Genomic DNA, 19,630 nt, shown 5'->3' on the forward strand with positions numbered 1-19,630 from the left:
AAACCCGAAGATGAGCAGAGGGGGAAGACCAAGTTGCTACAGGTGTGGAAGCATGTCCCATCTAGGCAATGACAAGGTATGCCCAGCGTTCCGGGCGAAGTGTTCCTTCTGCAACATATACGGACATTATGAAAAGGTATGCCGTAGGAAATCCAAGAGAACCACCGTCAAATACGTTGACCAAGGAAACCAGGAACAGGAGGAAACACCAGAAGACGAAGGGGACCAGGAAGATCTCCTTTACATTGATGTCCAAGTCCTGGAGATGGGAGGCCAAGAGTCGGACAAGCCCAGACTAAACATGCACATGGGTGGGGTGCCCATTGAAATGATCGTGGACTCAGGAGCCCCCATCACTATTGTCCAGAAACGAGTGTGGGAAGAGAAGTTCAAGACTCAGGTGAGAGCGGAACTGCACCCCATGGATGTGAGGCCGGTCACATACACTGGGCAGAGAATACCTATGTTGGGGTATTGCCCGCTACTATTCGAGTTCAAGGGAAGACAAGCCAACTGCAAACTATACATAGCAGAAAAGGGGCCTTCAGTACTCAGCTGAAAGGATCAAGGCGCCCTAGGCATCATGTTGAACCCCGGAGGCAAAGAGAAGGTGTTACTCATGGACATGGAGAGTGGGCATGATGAGGAGGCGTGGCGCAAAGACTATCCTAAAGTGTTTTGCGGGCAGATTGGTGAGCTGGTCAAGTTCAAGCACATGATACGATTGAAGGAAGGAGCAAAACCAGTCATCCACAAGGTCCGGAACATCCCTTTCCGATACAGAGAAGCAGTACAAGACGAACTAGACAGGCTGGAAAAGGGCGGAGTAATACAGGCCATAGAGAGTGCGGAGTGGTTGTCGCCCCTAGTGGTGGCCCAGAAGCCCAACGGGAAGGTGAGGCTATGTGTAGACCTCAGAGAACTGAACAAAAACATTCTGATAGACAAGTTCCCTCTCCCGCGCATCAACGAGATGCTGGCAATGACAAAGGGGGCTAAGTGGTTCTCGACGGTTGATCTGTCATCAGCTTACCATCAAGTGAAACTCCACCCATCCAGCAACCATCTCACATCCTTTATAACACCTTTCGGATGTTACAAATTCGTGAGGATGCCGTTCGGATTGGCGTCCGCAGCAGCGGTATTCCAGAAACTGATGCACAGGCTCTTTCAGAAGATGGAGGGAATCCAATTCTTCCAAGATGTTATCCTCGTGGTGGGTAAGATCAAGCAAGAACACAACGAAAGACTCCACATAGTGCTACGCACCTTACAAGAACACAGACTCACGGCGGAATGGTCAAAGTGCAAGTTAGGGGTCCCGTCAGTCACCTATTTGGGGCACGAGGTCAGCGAGAAAGGGATCGTGCCAAAGAGAGCCAACCTGGAGGCGATAAAAGACGCACCGGCTCCCGGGAAAAAGGAAGATGTCAGGTCGTGCCTGGGCATGGCCGAGTTTTACAGCAAATTCATCCCCAACTTTGCCACCAAGACGCACCACCTCCGCCAACTACTCAGGGAAAGAAACGGGTTCAGTGGACCGAAGCGGAACAGGAGGAATTTGAGTCCTTGAAATGTGAAATGGGAGAAGGTTTTGACCCCAAAGCAGATTCCATTCTCACGACTGATGCCAGCAACCGGGGCCTGGGAGCGGTGTTAACACAAAGATCTGACAAAGGTGACATATCTACAGTCAGCTTCGCATACCGATCCTTAGCTCCGAATGAAGAGAAGTTTAGCGTCATAGAAAAAGAGATGCTGGCCGTGGTATGGGTGATGGAACGCTTTAGGCAATACCTGTGGGGAGCCAAGTTCGTGGTCCGCACAGATCACAAACCCATGGTAAAAGTTTTAACATCGAGTGGTCATGCGCACGCCACCCCGAGAATAGCCAAGATGACACTAAGGCTATTGGACTTTGTGTATGAAGTGGAATATATACCAGGACCCCAGAACAAAGTAGCAGAATTCATGAGCAGAGCAGCGGCCATGGAAGGTATGGAGGAACAGGAGAGGCCTGGATGGGAAGGCTACGTAGTGGCTACTGTGCAGGATATGGAACAGGTGATCAGTGCGCTAGAATGGGCGGAGGCCTACAGCCAGGATGAAGACTTGGAGGCAGTCAAGGGATACGTCACTCATGGTTGGCCCGAGAAGAGGCATCTGAAGGAGGAATTGAGGAGATACTGGTAGGTGAGAGATGAGCTGTCGTTGGGAGAAGACCCCCTATTCCTACTCAGAGGAAACAAGGTTGTACCCCCCCGAAGCCTCATTGAACACCTGATGGCGTTACTACATGAGGGCCATCAAGGGATCACGAAGACCAAGGCCCTGGCCCGACAGGCCTACTGGTGGCCTGCGATCGACGCTCAAGTGGAAAGATATGTGAGACAATGCGAATCCTGTTCCAAGGCAGACAAATCCCAAGTGATGCTTAGACCACAGCTGGGAAAATTCCCTACACCTGGAGGACCATGGGAGATGGTGTCCATTGACATCGTAGGACCGATCCTGGATGTTGAAGGAAACCAGAAGTATGCAATAGTCAGACCCTCCAGCATTTCGCGATTTTGCGATTCACGAAAAAATCGCGAAATTAGCTGAATAGCCTGATGCCCGCAATATTTACAATTATTGCCGCGATATTTACAGAAGCGTTAGTAAAACAATGTCCTTTTAATGGCTGTGCGCGCACACGTCACTACGTGGCGCCGTTCGGCCGTCCAGTACCCCTTCCTCCAGCAAGATCGAAGCATTTAGCCTACGTGGCTTTGATGTGCAAATGCACCCCTTAACTTCGCCTACTGGCGCCTCGCTGCACTCAGTCCTACATGAACAGGGTTTTGCTCGCATGATGCCAGAGACTCGGAGAGAGCCTCGGTCGGCTCAGGCTGCGGCAGGATGTTATCAATTTCCTGCCGCCCAGGCCCCCAGGAATTGCTGCTGACACCAAGCGCTAGTGTTCAATTATAGGAGCATGGAAAGACGGCCCATCCTTCCTGACCTCGACATGTGCTGTAACCCTGCTGTGTGTGAGGGGGAGGGGGCTGGGACACCTGGACACCTTTTGTGTTTGTGTCTGGTAATAGTGAGCCTGACCGCAGGTGCTGAGTGTCTTTAAAAGGCACACAGCATGGCTCTCAGGACAGTGGTGCCAATATGATGAGCTCCTCTCACCAGCCGGGACAGTCTTTAGGTCGGGGGGGAGGAGAGGTGTTAGAACCATACAGAGAAACGCTAATTGATCCAATTGTAAATTAACCATTGAGTGGGTAGCTGAGACTCGAGTTTTTTTTGGAGCCGTTTCCTCACAAGGATAGTTACTCAGAGACGAGTGCAAATCTTTGGGGTAAAAAACTAAGGACCGGAAGGTAGTGAAGTATGGGGACAGGGTGAGGATAGATTGCGAAGCCTAAGAGGGAACTTAAAATTGTAGGTTCACCATCATGGTCTGTGGTAATTTTGATCACACGTAGCGCGCATATTCGCAAAACCATATTTTATGCGGATAACTGTGAGGTATTGTTTTTCTCACAGAGATCCTTTTGTTTGCTTGTGGAACTTATGCAGCATGGTGCTGAATTCATTTAGTATCCAGGAGTTTTCAAGCAACAATAAAAAATGTCAAGTTAACTGCTGAATAATGCTCCTTCTGCTGCAAGATCAGCACTTTGTCATGATAAAAAAGGGCAGAGGATTATTTCTGCTGCGAAGGACGTAAATCAGGTTACAAAGGCACTAAGATAGTGTCCCCCAATTTCCGGTACTTTGCTGCAGTTTCGAAATACTCTTAAAGTTTCTAATTGCTCTAATGGGGGTAATTTATGATATTCAGCTATTTACCTAGCCTTCATTGCTTTATTTTGTTCAGGAGAAAGTGTCACTCAAAGTCGTTGAGTGTCACTCATATTTACACTGAATTTATGAAAATGTCACACACAAACAATCTGAAACCTTGGCAGCTATTTACCCAGCAGCCGAACTTCAGAACTGCTGGGGATATTTTAAGGCCCCTTTTAGAACATTGGGTTTCAGAAAAGATGATAGTTTTTTTAATGATTTTTCTTGCCTTTGTCCGCTCACAAACTGTATCTTAAATTCTCACACTTAATTTGCTGCATTACTTTCTGGTAAAGCGCTCTAGGAGCAATGCAGGACTTCCTGCATGGGTGATATTTGTATTATCAATATATTTTCAATGTTTAAAAGGTTGATAGAAATCACTGTTTTTTAAAATGGACAAGTCTGGAGGCAGTGGTGCCCCTGCAGGGGTGCATACATGAGTGCTAGAAAACCCCAGGGGGAAATAAGGCCCCTTCTAACGAGGTGCAGAATGGAGCTGTGCTTCCGTAGAACCGCAGACACTTGCCTGTTACACAGTGGACTACTTGCAAAATCAGTTTACATTGATTTAATGCTGAAAAGTAATAATTACGAGAAAAGTAAAGTGCCGCAATAATGCCGCTAAATTTCCATTTTTGTGCCGCTATATTTCGATTTTTGTGCCGCTAAATTTGCAAATCTATGCCGCAATATCCTGGGGGATCTGAATAGTGTTGATGGATAGGTACTCAAAGTGACCGGAAGTGGAAGTAAAGGATGCAGTGGACTCGGATGCGGTGATCGCCTTCTTGAATGCAGTGTTCATAAAGGAAGGAATCCCAAAGATCATAACGTGCGACAATGGACCCCAGTTCGTCTCGGCTAAATGGGAGGCTTACATGTCCAGAAACGGGATTGAAGTAAAACACACCCCCATATATCATCCAGCGGGGAATGGCCTTGTGGAACGTTTTAATCGGGTGATCATGGGAACCATACAAGCGGCGATAAATGATGGACTCGATTGGGAGAAGGAACTGCCCAAGATGCTATGGGCCTACCGCATCACGCCAGGCAGCACAGGCTACAGCCCCTTTAAAGTGTTAAGAGGAAGGGAGCCTTTCACCAAAGACAACATCGCATGGAGGCAGATGGTGGTGCAAAGTAAATGGTCACCAGCAATAGTAAGGAGAAACCTGGAGAAGGTGCAAGAAACATACACAGAACAGTTCAACAAGAGACGAAGTGCGCAAGGAGTGGCCCTTGAGAAAGGCGACTGGGTGAGGGTGAAAGTAGCAACCTTGAAGAGGAAGGGAGAGAGTAAATTCACCCCGCCCCTACAGGTGATTGAGCCATTTGCCAGATCGCACTACTCAGCGACGGCAAGGTGTGGTCGCAGGACAGGATGGCCAAATGTAGCAAAATACTGAAGTGGACAAAGGGAGCGGATGAGGAAGTAGAAGGAGACGCAGAGAGAAGTGAAGTGGAAAGTTGGGAAGGTGGACAAGAGCAAGTGGATGGAAGGACACCGCAAGTGGAGGAAAAGGAAACCATGCAGGGCGGGAGCAGTAGAAGGAGCGAGGAAGGTGGTAGCGCCAATAGGAAGGGAGAAGGAGAAGAGAGAAAGGTTGGAGAAGGGATGAACACAGGAGCCAGAGGAAGGACTGCAATGATGGACAGACAAGAAGATGGGAGAGCAGAGGGAGCAGTGATGACGAGAGCCGGAAGAATTGTGAGAACTCCCAAGAGGTTTGAGGACTATGATATGGACATTAAGTAAGAGATTGTTTTCCTTAATTATGTTGTTATTGTGTAAAGGGGGGAGATATGTGGCATCGTTCTAGTTGTTTGGCAGCTATTGCCGGATCCGGAAGGTTAGGCTCCGGAACCGGAAGTTGGCCATTTTGTGTGCCGCCGGCTAGGAGCAGTGAATGCACGTACCCGGCGCTCCGGGAATAAAGGCTTAAACTACACAGCCTGTCTCTGTGTCTCTTTGGGGCAAAGAACTCCACTTTTACACATCACACAACAATATAACATTACAAATAAACATAAGAAAACAACAAAATATAACATGGCACAACACAACAAAACAATCAAAACAGACCCACCAGATCACGACACAACGACACTATGCTATAATACTGTAATGCAGCACAGAAACACGACACGATAGCACAACGCATCATTATCACAAGAAACAGCAACGCAACAAATGTTCACAAATATTTTTGCCACGCATTACCATCTCCAGAAATCTGCTTTGATGATAAAAAAAATAGCCAAGCACTGATATAAATTAGCACCAAGGCCAAGCAATAGCGCCAAAGCGTCATTGTTTGTGATCTGACCCTTTCCCTCAAAAATAGTTTCCCCCCTGAACAGTAGTTAGGAACAAATATAACATATGTATAATTGGACTGCATTCTATCCAAAGAGCGAAAGGTGGCGCCGTGGATTTGTGAAACAAGCAGTACGAATACTTGCTCTAGTTTACAGGCACTGTCCGAAATTTAAGACTCATTCCAAGGGCTTTCATTTCAGTGTTGCTGAAAGAAAGAAAACCGTGCTGAGTAGCCAGAAACCTTGACTGAACTATATCCTATTGACGGATTCTGAACGCACCGTAACATAACATATGCGTGTCTCGAATTGTGAAAACATGGATATGCTCCTAATTCGAAGGTTTCTCATGCAATGTCGATCAGGCTCTTTCATAATTCTCGATGTGTGTAGCCCATGGATCTCGCTCATACTTTTTGTTAATCATTCGTCTTTATTTTCTGCTCTCTACACTTTTTTAAATTGTTCTTTTTGAGATTTGGTATTAATGTATCATTATCAGACTGTATCGTGACAACTGTTCCCAGAAGTGTCATCCGACTATAAGGCTACATTAACCTTAGTTCACTCTGATCACTCATTCCATCTCTTTCTATATATGAACACTTGCAGCTATAGCATTTTTGGGTCTGGCGTCATAGGTTCTTGAAACATCTTACTTTGTCTTCCATCCTGTTCAACCTGGTTCCATGTTCACTATGTTTCGGATTATTAACTCAAGTGTGTACGGCAATGTGATGGTCTCGCCCCTCCCCAACTCCCCCCCCCCCCCCAGCAGCATTAGAGTTGGGAAAGGGTAAACCCTAGGATAACAGCTGTGTAAGACGTTAAAGGTGCTCTGCGTCTGCTTAGGGTGTCATGATTATCAGGATCATGTCCCAGTCATTGCAAGCAGTATTCCCACCCACATGCTTTATCCGTTCCCTTACTGATGTCATCTCAGCTGTTGCCCATTTTTTCTACACAGACAGCCATGCCTTAACAGCAGGTGCCCGTTTTGCTTTCCAAGTACATGGCTATGCTGATTTTTTTTTTTTTCAGTTTGAAAGCTTTATTAAAGAAAAACAAGTAGTACAAAAAGGTGACATCAGCAAAATAGGAGAAAAGGAGTATATGATGGGATAAAGTTAAATAAAAGCAGCCAATATCACAATAAAAACAAAGCATTTTGAATTATGTGGGGGGGAGAGGGGGAGGGGGGAGGGAGAGAAAACATAATATTATCTTTGAGGATGGAGAAAGAAAAATGATAAAAATACAATGGATAGCAATAAAAAGTACAGTAGAAAACATCATATGGAGTACTTACTAGAATGAAGAACAAGTAATATTGGAAACCAATATAAAGCTAAATCACAATAGTAAAAGTGAAAATATCATCAAAAACATCATAAAAACCATAGGCAAGAGTATATGCGTTCAGGGGGGTTTGAAATTCTCTGAAGAAAGTGGAGAGTAAGTCTTTTTGGCAGAATGATCCAAGTATAGAGTAAGAGGTAGCCAGTAAAGTTCAACATTGCGGGAGGGTTTGCAAGAGGAGGCAAAGGCAACATCAAGTCTATGTGATTGACATACAAAATTCCACCAGCAATTGAGGGACAATTTGTTCAAGGATTTCCAATTAGAGACAATATGTTGTAATGCAAGAGCAAGCATAAGATCAAAAAGACCGTGGGAATGTGGTGGGAGGTCCAAATCTTCTGAAAGGCTACCAAGAAATACAAAGGAGGTAGAAAAGTGAATAGAAATGTTAAAAATACGAGAAAGGCGAGAGAATATCTGAGACCAAAAAATACGAGTTGAGGGACAGAAAAAGAAGAGGTGTAAAAGATCTGCAGAAGGGGCATTACAGGTCCAACAATTAGATGCAACAGTAGATTGAAAGCGAGAAATAGAAAGAGGAGAAAGGTATAGTCTGTGGTAAAAGAAAAAGAGGGATTGAGTAAGAGAGGCAGTACGGGAAACCTTCAGGGATCTGGCCCAGACTTTGTCCCAGAGAGTAGTCGACCATGAAGAGTGTAAGTCTGTTTCCCAGGACAATTCCAATTTCGATTTGGGACGATCTGGATTGGGGGCTGAGAAGTACCGGTAAATGAGGGAAGCTTTAGGAATAGTAGACAGGACGGCGAGTAAAGGTGAAGATGAAGCTGCAAGTCCATCAGAAGGAAGAGAATAATAACGATCCAGAATAGCTTCCATGAGGATAAGGAATTTCTTTGCAAAAGTAGGAGGGCAATGGAAGTGAGAGCGAAATTCAGGAAAGGTGCGAGGGGATGAACCATCAAAAAGATGATATACCCAAATGATACCCTTTGCTCTCCATGAGGGCCAAGCAATAGGTCTGTTATTGATCAATATAAGTGAGTTGTACCATATAGGCGATAGAAGGAAGGAGTCCTGTGTCATCGAGGTAGGGGAGACTAAAGGTCGGAGAAGAGAGGAAGTATGTTTGAATAGAAGAGGGTTAAGGCATGGGGCTTTGGAAGTAAAGTGAATTACTTCTTGTAAAGAATATGGAAGCAATAACTCCTGCTCCACAGAAAGCCAGAGGGGAGAAAAAGGGGAGGGTTCCTGAGATAACCAGCGGGAGGCTTGTCGAAGTGAGAAGGAGGTGTGGTAAAGGCGAAAGTCTGGAAAGTTGGTGCCACCAGTAAGTTTAGATTTACGTAGGTGTAAAAGAGATATGCGGGCTTTTTTCTGTTTCCAAAGGAATTTGGACAAAACAGAGTCAATGCGATGGAAATAAGAGAGTGGGATGCGAATGGGAAGCATGGATAATAAGTAGATTAAAATGGGGGCAATCATCATCCTAATGGAGTCGAGACGGCCCCACCAAGAGAGAAATAGTGGGTTCCATGAATTGAGTAAGGAGTCAATTCTGGATATAACTGCATTCATATTGAGTTGAACAGAGGAAGAAATAGAGTTAGAGAAAAGAACACCCAGATATTTAATTTTTGTAGAATTCCAAGCAAAGCCAGTGGTCGTGAAGAAGTGGGGAAGGCAAAATTTAGTTAAGGGAAGGATCTCTGTTTTGTCAGAATTTATTTTGTAACCCGAAACCAAAGAAAAATTCTCAAATTCATTTAATAAAGAAGGGACAGAGGTGATTGGATCTGAAATAAATAAAAGAATATCATCTGCATATGCAGAAAGTTTAAGATGTTGTGTACCATATGGGAAACCCGAGATGGATGGATTGTTACGTATGGAAGTAAGGAAGGGTTCAAGCGCCAAAATAAATAAAAGAGGTGATAAAGGACAGCCCTGACGGACACCACGTTGAAGTATGAATGGGGGAGTGAGTTGACCATTAACAAGAACAGAGGCTTTGGGCATAGAATAAATCAAGGAAACAAAAGAGATAAATTTAGGATGAAAGCCATGCCATTTTAGGGAAGCCATGAGAAAGGACCAGTCAACCCGGTCAAAGGCCTTCTCAGCGTCTACTGAAATGGCCGCAAGGGGGATTGATAGGGAAGGGGCTTTACTTAAGACATTAAGGAAGAGCCTAGAGTTATCCGATGTCAAGCGACCCTTAACGAAGCCACATTGTTCTTTCCCTATGAGATGTGGAAGGAGCGGGTCAAGGCGAAGCGCTAGTAATTTTGCAAAAATTTTATAGTCCACATTGACTAGGGATATAGGTCGGTAGTTTTTACAGAACTTAGGGTCTCTACCATCTTTAGGAATAAGGCATATGGTAGCGTCCTGGAATGAACCTTGGGCTGATCCAGTAGAACAAAAAGACTGAAAGAGAGATAGAAGTTTAGGTAAGAGGAGGTCTGAAAAGTGTAAATAAAATTCAACCGGAAAGCCGTCGGGTCCTGGAGTCTTGCCTTTAGTGAGGGAGGATAGGGCAGAAGAAAGCTCCGAAAGAGTGAGGTCAGAATCGACCTTTGAAAAATTAAGGTGAGAGGTATCTGGTTGAGGTAAATTATCAAAATAAGATTGAATTAGTTCCGGAGTGGGAGGATTTTCCGGAGTATATAAATTCTTATAAAAGGAATGAAATTGGTCTAAAATTTCCGCGTCGGTATGAAGAAGAGTATTAGAGGGAGAATAAATTGAATCAATGTTAGTGCGTTCTTTACGGGACTTTAAATAGTTGGCTAATAATTTGCCTGATTTATTGCGACCTCCGTAGTAACGGGCACTGCTCCGAAGGAGAAAAGAGGAAGCAGAGTCTGTAGTGAGCTTATTAAAATCAATCTTAGCCTTAAGTAATTCAGGAGACATAATCTTAGTAGAAGAAGTATAGAATTGATGTTCCAGAGATTTAATATGTGCAAGGGTAATTTTACGTTTTTGAAGGAATCGTTTCTTTTTCCTAGAGACAAAATCAATAATGAAACCTCGGGCCGTGGCCTTGAAAGAGTCCCAAAGAACATGAGGGGGGGTATCAGGAGTATAGTTGAGATGAAAAAATTCAGAGGCAAAAGAACGAAAAGAGGAAGAAAAAAGAGGATCAGTAAGAAGAGAAGGGTTAAAACGCCAGCGAGAAGATTTAGGAGTAGGAGAAAGGAGATCAAAAACAGTAACAATAGGGGCATGATCAGAAATAACTATAGGTTCAATTGAGGAGGAAATAAGGTGTTGAGAGAGAGATGAAGAGAGAAAAATGTAGTCCAAACGAGAGAAAGAGGCATGAGGAGGAGAGAAAAAGGAGAAATCCATAACATCTGGGTGTGTGAGTCTCCATGAGTCCACAAGATGAGTTTGAGTGATAGTGTCAAGGAATTGCTTATGTGGTTTGTGAGGGGAAAAACGAACTGAGGATCTACGGTCTAAAAATGGGTCAACGATCTGATTACAGTCTCCACCTAGTAGGAAAGAGTCATGTTTATATTGGATACATTTTGCTGTAACGGAGGGCCAAAAAGAGGGGTCAAAACATGTAGGGCCATAAACATTGAATACGGTAATTGGGATATTGTTAATTCGTAGTTTAGCCAAAACCCATCGCCCCTCATCATCCTTTTCCTCTAGAAGTACTTTACATTGAAGGCGTTTATGAATCAAAATGGCTACCCCATTCTTTTTGTGAGAAGCGGGAGAAAATAAAACAGTTCCAACCCATAATCGCTTCAGTTTCAAAGATTCAATATCTGAGAGATGAGTTTCTTGAATAAGAACAATATCAGGGTTGTATGAGGAGAGGTGGGAGAGTACTCTTTGCCTTTTGATAGGATGATTAAATCCTTTCACATTCCATGAAACAACTTTGAAAGTGAAAACTTGGTAAGCTGATCAAAAGCGAAATATGCAGAAACATACTGTATATATATTAATTCGAACTGTAAAGAGATAATAACGATAAAATTCGTCAAAAAGGTAGAAGGAAGAACAGGTAGAAAATGAAGGAGGAAAGAAAAAAGGGAGAGGGAAAGGGGAAGGAACAGGGAAAGATAAATAGCAGGGAAGGAAGAAGGAAGAAAAGAGAGAAAGCATAGGAGACAGTACAAATCCAAAAGGATGACTGTATTGAACATACCTGGAAGGGGAAATGTACACAAAGGGAAGGTGGGGAGGTGGTGATGCGTTACAAGACGGACGGACCAGGATCAGGAGCAGGACCACATCGAAACCGCACAAAAGGAACATGGGATGGGACAAAAAGGTGAAAGGAGTATCCGAAACATATCCGTCTGGGGAAAAAAGGAAAAATTGTTAACATATAGAATATGTGACATAAACATAAAGGGATAGATTCAAAGGTGAGAAAAAGAAAAAAGATATATAGAAGACGCAAGAGAAAGATATCAGAGAAAAGCTACGCAAAATGAGAACGTGGGAAATGAAGAGAAGAAAAATGGAGAAGTACATGAAGTCAAAGACAAACTAGTAGGAGAACAATCATAAAAACAGGAAAAGTTCTATTTCAGCCACTGTGTGAAGTAGAAGAGGAGGCATCCATCCCGTCGTCACTCTGAAGAAGAAGAAAGTTTCTTAATTCTCCAGGTTCCTGAAATGACCAAGTCTTGTTCCGATAGGTAACTCTGAAAGTACAAGGGTGAAACAAGCCATATCTTGCTCCCAAGGAGCGCAGAGAAGGACGCATAGCTAGAAATTCTTTACGTCTGGATGCAGTAGCGTTAGAAAGATCCTGAGATAAATACACTCGTTGACCTTGCCAATTGACTTGTTTCTTATTCCTCGCAGCTGAGAGAATCAAGAGGAGATCCGTGTATTTCAAAAAGAGGATGATAACTCCACGAGGTTTTGAGGAAGAATCCGTTCTGGCACCTAGTCTATGTGCTCTTTGAATACTAATGGAGGTAGAAGGTGGGAGGTCCAGAAGTTTTGGCAGAAAAGTGGTGAAGAACGACACCGGATTGTCCCCCTCAAGATTTTCCGGCAAATTGTAAATACGGAGGTTGTTCCTCCTATTTCGATTTTCCAAATCTTCCGTGTGTTTTTGAAGTGAGAGGACAGTTTTTTCTAAGGTGTCTATACGTTGGGCGTTGGACTGAATGTCAGGGAGTTGCTGTTCAACAGTAGAAAGTCGGGCATCCATGTTTTCCCACTTATCTTTTAAAAGCTGCATGTCTGTACTTGTTTTTTCTATAAATGGACGCAGTGCTCGCAGCTCCTCCAGAATTTGATCAGTAGGAGAAGTTGTAGGATCGTCTTCTGGTGTAGGAGAATGTTGCTTGAGGCGTTTGCCCGCTGGAGCAGGCGGGGAAGATTTACTGGTATTGGTATGAGCCAAAGATGATTTGTGAGAGGTCATTTTTGTAGTAGAATTGGCTTTATGCGTACCAGAGGAAGAAGAAGCCCTTGATGTGCTCACCGTTGATATAAAAACAAATTGTGGTTTACGTAAACTGACCATAAAAATGAGTGGTCGTACCGTGAAATAGGCTCAATTCCCAGAGAGGCAATCAAAAGCGTGCTGGAACGTTCCGGAAATAACTTCGAAGAAGGGGTGACGCACCAAAGTGAGTTATGTGAGAGAGCCTCTGGGAAATAGCGCGAAATATTCAGTGAGCACAAAAAAGAGGGCGACTAAAATGGCAGCATGCGAAGGGGGATCCTGAAAAAGCTGAGGCGCAGGAGAAAGAACAGAAAGTTGTCAGAGAAAAAGTGTCATTATAGCGCCATGAGGGAAGACATGTAGGAGAAAAAGTAATGTAGAGCTGTAATCATGTGAGCTCATGAAAAAGCAGTCGTCAGGGGTGAAACATCGTGGAAAGTGCGTAGTTGCCGCGTGCTCCAAAACAGAATAAGAGGAGACCAAAAACGCAGCAAAAGGGTCTATTAAATAATAGAGACTGCTCACCCCTGAGATAGAAACAGCGTCGCGAAGGTCGTTGGTGTCTGGTGACACTTCGTGTGGCGGTAAACCTGACAGCTGAGCTCCGAGATTCGGGAGAGTCTTAAGATGGCGGCTCCGTGAGGGGCTGGGAGAACATCCTAGAAAAGATCGAAAACGGCACCAAAAGCGTCGGAAAGCCGCTCCGCTGACTCCTCGAATACTCCGCCAAAGAAATCCAGCAGCTGGGTTCAGGAGCAGTCCCGGTCACATCGGGAAATCACGCCGTGAGGAATCAATGCGGCGGAGCTCCGTATCTAGCCGGCCATCTTGCGCGGCATCCAAGCCACGCCCCCGGCTATGCTGATTTTGAAAACGATAGGCCAGCTTCAAAAACCTTTACTCTATTTTGAATATTTTGGGGTCTGTGTGAATCTGACTTAATAGGCATCCCAATAGTGTCACCTCTGGTCTTTTCTCTGATATTTCAATTGTAAATGGTACTATAGGCCTGACTCACAAACTGCACTTTTTAGTACGTTTATAATACTACAGTAGCACTACAAAACATACTACGGAGTGCTATTCACAACCTGCACTTTTGTAGTAACTTACACTTTTGAGCATGTTTACTACTTTCGGTATTCACATACTGCACTTTTGTGGTATTGTAAAATGTATCCTTTTGTAGTAAGTCCCTGCCTCCATTATTTTCCATGTTAGGGTGTGGCAGTACCAGTGGTTCGTCATGTGTTTTACTGGACATACAACAAAAGTGTAAGTTACTACAAAAGTACTGTTTGAGATTACGGAAAATGAGTCAACTTATTCAAAAGTGTAAACTTACTCAAAATTGTGAGTTACCTTTTTAAACAGTCCCAGTACCATTCTTCCAGTATTGTCATATCTTGGAGCATTATCACACCATATTAATGAAGTTTGCTGCTTGTTGTTGACTCCTTGGACAGTGAACTGCCATGTCTGGGAACATTGTTGTTCTTTTGCAGGAGGCAAATAAGTCTGATTTAAGTAATTGAGTTGGTTATATTAAAATAATTGATTTCTCGTCATTCTTTTGTGTGCTCTAAGATTGTTGTCCACTCCTCATCTGATATTTCCTTGCAAATGTTCCCACTTATTTCTCACTGTAGTTTTATCTACATAGTATATAGGTGCAATAGTGTTATATAAAAGTGCTAGTGCACGTCCGCCGCGTTCGTGATTCAGAAGAGTTTGCAAATCTATCCGATTTGGGCCTTGGGTTGTTCATTTGCCTGTTCACCTCATATAGCTATTTCTTCAGTGCTTAATATGTTACAAATAGTTTACCCCTATGCTCATTGTGTCTCTGAGTGTGTCAAATGTGGTGAGAACACCTTAGTATACATGATCCTAATTTCTAGGCCCAATAGTTGACCAAATTCGGTCAGTACCTTCATAATTACTGGTGAGCTAGCTTTGGGGGTCCTGATTTTGAGACCCAATATTTCATCAAATTCTGTGACTACCTTCATAATAGCTGGTGAGCTGGTTTTGGGATTCCATAAGTATAATAGGTCATCATCTTGCTCCCTCAATATCAATTTCAATGGCTGTATAGCTACGGCAAAGAGTACTTAGGACAGAGGGCACCCCTGTCGGGTGCCCCTTTGCATCAACCATTGCTCTAAGAAAACACACCCTGCCATAACTTATACCAGTGTAGGAAATTGTCCTATTTGCATGGTCACCCCCACTTTTTGTTGGATGTTTCTGATGATTTTTGGACTTTGTACATTGGAACACTGCTGTCCAGTGTCCAATGTATTTACTCTGACCCACAAAACATGTACAAATGGTAAATACCTTTTCGGTATATTTGACTTGCCTATAAGTCCCCAGTAAATGGCAAAAATTGTACCTGGAGTCTGCAACTTAAATGTCACTGGTGGACTGCAGCACATATAGTGCCACCACTAAAGTGACAAGGCAAAACATGACTGCAGGCCTACCACCAGTAACCTGGTTGTGCAGGTTTTAAATGTAAATTTAACCTCTCAAAATAACTCCTTTTGGTAGGACTAAAACCTTTTAAATATTAATAAGCCACCACAAAGTAAGCTTTAAATGCCCATAAGACAAGGCGCACTACAGTTAAAATGAGAACATGTAAACGTTGGGTGTTAAACATGTCCTCACAGTGACAATTCCCTAAAATATATTTTCACTGTAGCAGAGTTAACTGTTTCATATGAAAACATTGGGATACTTTATTAAAGTTAATAAAGTTATCTCCACCTAGAAATCAGCTAAAAAGTACATTATTTGACTTTTTACAATATGTATTACAAAGCCAATTTATTGGTAAGGTTGGATTTGTCATACATATTACACTAAAGGTACTGTTAAAAAGTTACCTTAAGGCTGCCTAAAGCCTCTAGAACCCATTTTGTCTGAGCTTCCAATTGTCACCCGGGAGCTGAATAGCTCCTTGATTATGTGTTAATTTGCTTCCATAGCTGAGACAAAGGCCTTGTGTGTGGGGAGAAGTTCACATACATGTGACAGGATGATCATATGGGAAGTGTCCTGGAACTTAATTATTTTCTAACGTGCTCGCTCTCTCATAGGCAGATGTAGCTCACTCCTGGGTGTTCCCCCTTTATTATCCATCTAGTCAGCCAGGAAACAATCAGTAGATGAGGAGCTGCCCCCAAAACTGGTTTTGAATGACCACAGGGGAGGGTTTGCTCATTTCCCTGGTCACACCTCTAGGGAGGTTGATGGGGCTCTGCACAAGGGCAGAGAGGTTCTGCCAATTTGAATTTAGGTATAGAGGAGCACTTGGGGATTGGCTGCAGTAGGTCTCACAGAATCTGATGCAAAAGTGGGTAGAGTTACCCCTAGGAACTTTTTCCCTATTGGTCGGGGGGGGGGGGTGGCTAGGAGACTAATCACTCACAGGCTAGTGCCAGACACAACACTTTAGGCCTGTGGAGGACAGAAGAAATATTAGGAAAATGCTCCCCTCCTGCCTTTGGAGGCAAGAAGAGTGATGATCCATGTGCTGCTCTCCTCACGTTTGGACTATGCCCTCTATCTAAGAGGGACAGAAGCCCCAGTGAATCGCCTGCAGGTGGTCCAAAATGCATCCTCTGGGCTTCTTTCGTGTCTACCTAGGTGTTCTTTGACTTCGTCAGCCCTGAAAGCTCTTCATTGGCTGCCTGTCTGGAAATTGATTTTATTCAAAACCTTAGTTTTGGTTCACATGGCAGTGTATCTCACTAGCCGTGGCTATCTGGTGAAGCGATTCGTCCAGTACCTCCCCTCCAGAGTGCTGCGCTCTGCCTCTGTTTCACTTTTGTCAGTCCATACTTCAAGTGTGCCTAAAGGAGTGGAAAATCTTTTTCCTTGCGTGCTGCTAAAGCATGAAATGAGCACACACGTAAACTGCGCCTGTTCTCTGCTGAGACCACATTTCACCCAAAAACTTAAAACCTGGCTCTTTTTTTGTGGGGCTTTAAGGTCTTGTTTGGTGGACATGTACCATGGGCTTTGCTTGCTGTCGCTGGGACACTCTGCTATTGTGACCTGTGAGGAGAACCCAAGGCTAGAATTGCACCCACCTATACCCAGGACTGAGAAGTGTACTCATAGTGGCATATTTACGAGCCCTGTTGCGTTGGTCTTGCACTACGCAACATGGTGCCAGAGAGACGCAACTCTAAAAAGAGATTCATGAAGCCACACAAGACCACCTTGTGTGGTCCTGAGTGGCTTCATAAATCTTGAGTAAAGCAACGCAGCGCAGATTGCTGCACTGCCTCACTCTGCACCAGGGAGACATTCAGTGGGCATTGCGTTGATGTTCTCATGCAACTCCCATGATTTTTGTCACATTCTCATGTTTTTCCGGAACTGTAAACTAAACCTCCCCAGGTGAAGTGTAACTAGTAGGAATATCTTTATTTCTCCTTGTTGCTTCCTCTTTCTATGTGTGCTACATTCTCTAAATGGTGTCCCTAAGGTCCTAGTGCCCTTCATTAAGTGTCAGAGTGAATTTGACAGATCCCCTTTCCGAGGGTCACGGGTCAAGCCGGAGCTACTAAGCCACTCGTAAAAATGTTAACGTTCTCACTGAGATATTCATGTAACTATAACTATATACATATCTTCACTGAAAAAACAACTAAAGGTTAAAGTAACATTATAGTTAGGTGATTATGTCAAGGACAGCATTAACTCTATGAACTAAACAACACAGAATTTACCTGTTATAGTAAACAGAGTTAACTATAACTTGGACCCCAACCATGCAATGCTCATGACCTCACATATTACATCACTTATGGCATGTTTTATGACATCATTTACAACATCACTGATGACATCCCAAATGCGTGGATCTGCAGCCATAATAGTAATTTATATTAAAAAAATTCTCTGTGGAAAGAGTAATACTTTGCCATCCAGAGTGGGTTCGACCATAAATGAATCATCCTTCCTATAATACGTAGTGTAATGAGTTTGTGGTATTCGCTGTTGATTATTTTAAAGTATATGTGCAATCTGACTAAGAATAATAGATTATATAAGGAACTGTTTTATTTTTGACTTGAGTATTTGTATAGATGTTATTTACTGAGAGCATACTGATTTAGAAATAAAAGGAATGCCCACTTGAGCTGTATGAAATGCCATTACAGTTTTAGCTGTAATGGCATTGTGAACTTGTAAACTAATTACAAGAATCAATTGAGGTGTTGGACAGTGTAATCATGCTACTTTATTAATGTTAGAATGCCTATGATTTTGTTTGTATACCACACTGTAATTGAGAATAGAGTGCATACCGCTTGGTGCCCTTACATACTTAGGAACGGGCACCGAGGGGTATGCTTTGTACATTATTGTGCCCACTCTGCCCCCTCATGAAATTTCAAAGAATTTTAAATGGAATTCTGCTGAATGAAACTCCACTAATTCTGCCCACTCCTACACAAGACTCTACCAAAGTCCACTCTTCCACAATGCACTATATACCACTCCACTCTACTCTGCTCTACGACACTCTACTCCACTCTACACCCCTCCAATCTACCACACTTCTCTACTCTATGCCACTCTACTCTACAACACTTAAATTCACTCTTTGCCACTCTACTCCACTTTCAACACTCCTTGCAATTCCCTCTATGCTACACCAATCCACTTTACTCCACTGTACTCTATGACACACAACTCCACTGTACTCCACTACTCAACTCTGCACTACTCTACTCCAACCCACTGTATGCAACTCAACTCGATGACATTCTATGCTACTCCACTCAACAGCACTCTACAATACTCTAGTCCACTCTCTGAGACTCCACTCTACAGCACTTTACTACACTCTATGCCATATCACTTTACGCCACTCCACTCTACAGCATTCCACTGTACAACACTCCACTCTACAACAACTCACTCTGCAACACTCTATCTGACACCTCTACACTCTACGCCCCTCCACTCTAAGATACTCTATGACATACAGTTAGACCGGTCATCCTTGGGGTGGTCTTTCTCCTTACTTTTTTCTTTTTACCTCCTGTTTTGCTGATTAATTGTTTGGCCTTAGGACTGTGAGTACTTTACCATTGCTAACCAGTGCTAAAGTGCATGTGCTTCTCCCCTAAACTTGGTGACATTGGTGTATACCTGATTGGCATATTTGATCTATTAGTAAGTCCCTTGTAAAGTAGTATCACATATACCCAGAGTTTGTAAGTCAAATACTACTACTAGGCCTACAGCACGGATTGTGCCACCCACATAACTAGCCTTTCAAACCTGTCTCAGGCCTGCCAATGCAGGACTTGTGTGTGTAGTTTTCTGCTACTTCAACTTGGCATTTAAGACTACTTGCAAAGCCTTAAATGCCCCTTTTATTACATATAAGTCACCATTAAAGTAGGCCCTAAGTAGCCCTAAGAGCAGGGTGCCCTGTAGGTAAAGGGTAGGACATATATGTTTAATCTCTACATGTCATGGTAGTGACAAACACCCAAAGTCAGGCCTGTGCAGCCCTCCTGCTGCCCTGGGGACCACTATCTCCCCTTGGCTTTTTAAAATATGTAGGTTGGCAGGCCCGCTGGGTCTGCCCGTGCCCCAGAGACCGCAACATCCATGGAGCAATTTACACAAAAAAAATGTCGGGCTAATGAGACCCTCCCCCGTGAGCCCTGG

Source organism: Lissotriton helveticus, chromosome 4_1 (genome assembly GCF_964261635.1).
Source record: "Lissotriton helveticus chromosome 4_1, aLisHel1.1, whole genome shotgun sequence".
Taxonomy (NCBI): domain Eukaryota; kingdom Metazoa; phylum Chordata; class Amphibia; order Caudata; family Salamandridae; genus Lissotriton; species Lissotriton helveticus.